Here is a 4,396-nt window from a genome sequence, read left to right as displayed (position 1 = left end):
GTTTGCATGGGCGGGAGTTTCGGCTTTCCATGGTGACATCGGTTTATAGACCAATAGAAAATAGAGTTCTAAACCTTTCTCCCAATAACAGCTAGTTTTCATTTCCCTCCTCCCACTCAAACCACCCCCAGACAGTCTTAGTAAAATTCTTGCTTGAGAAATAGGTTTTTGCTAATGTAATGCATTGAGCCTTTAATGAGCATGATGACCAATGACAATTGTACTGGTCAAATGACCAAATGCATAAAGAAAATAAAAATCTCTTAGTAGAGAAAGATATGTTTCATTTTCCCTCTGTCATGGGGCTGATGTTACATTTAATTGCTATGGTATTAGGCCAGGCCTGATCTGTATTGAGCCCCAAGGAAGGCAGTGGTATGGAAATAGGTGTCTCCCCCTAGAGGGACAAAGTGGTAAAGTTTCTTCTGATCTCTGTCCATTAGGTGTCCACTTCTCTGTCCCATCACTACGGACAAGAAAGTGCTCGAGCTCAGGAATGGGTAAGGTCTCCTCTAAGCTTAATGAAGATCAATGACAACATTTAAGACTGCAATGTCACATTCTCATTTAGGTTCTTACGGCTTAAATGACACATTGCATTCGTCTCAGAATCTATTTGGCAAACCACGTAAATGATCCATAGATCATTTAAGTAATTTCATTCTTTGGAAAGTATGTCTCGTTGGTTGAATTTAAGAGATTTCACAGCAATATTGAATCCTTCACCCTATTCAATATATGTTAAGGTTATATGCAAATGGATTTCATAAATCAGTTTAAGGACCAAAGGGTAATGGTTAGTGAATGATACTTATCAGACACCATAAGTGCTATTTCCAATAAATACAAAGAGCGGTTCACTCATATGGGGATTCAGGTCCTGATGGATATAGGATCATCACCTTGGAGTGATTCCAAGACAGCGCTTAAATCAACCTGTACATCGTCTGTCCCATAAAGGCTTGACCAATCTTTGAGGATAACACATCTTAATGGAAAATGTATTTTATGTTACATATTAGACTTCCGGTGTCACTGATTCATTCATCATGAAGATCTATTCTTGACAAGGTATCACGATGCCGTCTCAGTTTTAAGCAAGCTTTTAGTACATGTTTTTTTGTTGCTTTTACAAATGTGTAAGAAAATGTGTTGTTCTAAACATGTACAGTTGAAGTCAGAAGTCAGAGTAAAAATTCCCTGTTTTAGGTCAGTTAGGATCACCAATTTATTTTAAGAATGTGAAATGTCAGAATAATAGTGGAGAGAATGATTTATTTCAGCTTTTATTTCCTTCATCACATTCCCAGTGGGTCAGAAGTTTACATACACTCAATAAGTATTTGGTAGCATTGCCTTTAAATTGTTTAACTTGGGTCAAACACTTCAGGTAGCCTTCCACAAGCTTCCCACAATAAGTTGGGTGTAATGAGGTGCATACTGGCAGGAGAGAAGTCAGGCGCAGGAGAGTGAAAACTGATTTACAACAGTGTCGTTTAATATCCATAAACCACCATCAACAGAACAATACAATAAATGGGTCAAACAAAACCCGGTAAATACCAGCATACCGTGCACAAGCACTACAAGGAAGAATTACGGACAAGGACATGGGGGGAACAGAGGGTTAAATTCTCAACATGTAATTGATGGAATTGGAACCAGGTGTGATGGAAGACCAATGGAAAATGAAAAGTGGATCGGCAATGGCTAGAAGGTCAGTGACGTCGACCGCCGAACGCCGGCCGAACAAGGAGAGGGACCAACTTCGGCCGAAGTCGTGACATTGGGTGAATTTTGGCCCATTACTCCTGACAAAGCTGGTGTAACTGAATCAGGTTTGTAGGCCTCTTTGCTCGCACACACTTTTTCAGTTCTGCCCACAAATGTTCTATAAAATTGGGGTCAGGACTTGTGATGGCCACTCCAATACCTTGACTTTATTGTCCTTAAAAGCCATTTTGCCACAACTTTGGAAGTATGCTTGGTGTCATTGTCCATTTGGAAGACCCAAGCTTTAACTTCCTGACTGATGTCTTGAGATGTTGCTTCAATATATCCACATAATTTTCCTGCCTCATGACGCCATCTATTTTGTGAAGTGCACCAGTCCCTCTTGCAGCAAAGCACCCCCACAACATGATGCCTCCACCCCCGTGCTTCAAGGTTGGGATGGTGTTCTTCGGCTTGCAAGCCTCCCCTTTTTCCTCCAAACATAACGATGGTCATTATGACCAAACAGTTCTATTTTTGTTTAATCAGACCAGAGGACATTTCTCCAAAAAGTTTGATCTTTGTCCCCATGTGCAGTTGTAAACCGTAGTCTGGCTTTTTTTATGGGGGTTTTGGAGCATTGGCTTCTTCCTTGCTGAGCGGCCTTTCGGGTTATGTCGATATAGGACTCGTTTTACTGTTTATATAGATACTTCTGTACCTGTTTCCTCCAGCATCTTCACAAGGTCCTTTGCTGTTGTTCTGGGATTGATTTGCACTTTTTGCACCAAAGTACGTTCATCTCTAGGAGACAGATCGCGTCTCCTTCCTGAGCGGTATGACGTGGTCCCATGGTGTTCATACTTGCAAACAATTGTTTGTACAGATGAACATGGTACCTGGTACCTTCAAGCATTTGGAAATTGCTCCAAAGGATGAATTAGACTTGTGGAGGGTCTACCAGGTCTTGGCTGATTTCTTTTGATTTTCCCATGATGTCAAGCAAAGAGGCACTGAGTTTGAAGGTAGGCCTTGAAATACATCCACAGGTACGCCTCCAATTGACTCAAATTATGTCAATTAGCCTATCAGAAACTTCTAAAGCCATGACATGTTTAAAGGCTTGTTTAAAGGCACAGTCAACTTAGTATATGTAAACTTCTGACCCATTGGAATTGTGACACAATGAATTATAAGTGAAATAATCTGTCTGTTAACAATTGTTGGAAAAATTACTTGTGTCATGCACAAAGTAGATGTCCTAACCGACTTGCCAAAACTATAGTTTGTTAACAAAACAATTGTGGAGTGGTTTAAAAAACTAGTTTTAATGACTCCAACCTAAGTGTATGAAAACTTCCGACCTCAACTGTATATGCTTTCTATTGTAGGTTTTTGGGGCGTTGTGGCCTCTATTTTGATGTTTTGGTATGTTTTTACAGTGCACACAAAAAAATGTCCACGTGGAATATGTCTATCTTCAAAATGCCTGTGGAAAAGATGTTGCCCTACTGCAGAGGTTTTATGTAATTAGCGCTACCTGTACCATACAACTTTCCCATTCATATCAATTAAATTCTGTGTATTCACATGAACTTGTACCCATTTAATTTGGAGAGGGAGACATGAGGCTTTAGAGAAGCCTTAGAGAAGTTAGAGAAGCCTTTAGAGAAGTTCACTGAGCTTTGGCTCATACTCTGCTGGAGTGAAATGCTTGTATAGAAACTGTTGCACAACATTCTAGTGAGAATGATCAGACCTTTCCTGCAATCTCTTAGCTCTACGCATACAGTCCTCCCTCCTTCGTGAGTGTTCATTACACACACAGTGCTGCAATCCATCTCACTAAAGCTAAAGCATACCATGGCACAGTAGAGGTCTGGGCAGAAAACAAAAAACAACCTTTCAGGAGGAAAGAAATAGAAGAGGACCGTCCTGAAGCAGACTCTGAGACAAACACTGAGACAGAAATTGATTGATACGGTATGTGAGCACTTTGTTGAAGTTGATAAAAGGAATAGCTTCTCCACTATGTGAGGGATGACAGAAGTCCAAAACGTGGTGCTTGAGAGATAAGGAGCTGTCTGAACAGCAGGTTGAACGTCCCTGTCAGTGTGGTTTGTTTCCAAGCAGATGTCCTTAACTGGAGGTTATGTCCGTGTGTCCCTGGCCTGCTCTGACGTTCCCTGTTGAGCTAACAGAGTGCCGTAATAAGACGATCACTTTTTCATCTTCCCTTTGGAATGACTACAAATACCGACAGGGGGATTGTGGGAAAATCCACCCTGACATTTCAAAAGACAATTGCCAAGGGGAGGCTTCAGCGAAGGGTGCTCACATCTGCACAACTCCTCTCCTCCAAGGCGGCCTCTCGCACACACTCTGATTCTTAATCCCTTTCATTGGTCCCTTGGCCCTAGATCTCTTATTTTCATTCGGTCTTTGGCAAATCAAATAGCAATACTGTTTGCAAATGTATATGTGTCCAGAGAGCATAGTGTTTATAATGCTCTTGTGCAGGAGCTGCATGGAGGGACCTACCAGATGTATAGGCCTGTTATTGTTTGTGTTTTATCCTCAGGCCTATGTACTGTAGAAATATACAATTGTCTTTCATGGTATGAATGTTAAGCTAAACACTATTATTCAAGACATTGTAATAATCACCAGAAGAGCATCTCTG

Source organism: Oncorhynchus keta, chromosome 14 (genome assembly GCF_023373465.1).
Source record: "Oncorhynchus keta strain PuntledgeMale-10-30-2019 chromosome 14, Oket_V2, whole genome shotgun sequence".
Classification (NCBI taxonomy): domain Eukaryota; kingdom Metazoa; phylum Chordata; class Actinopteri; order Salmoniformes; family Salmonidae; genus Oncorhynchus; species Oncorhynchus keta.
Note: the sequence above shows the minus strand (reverse complement) of the source record.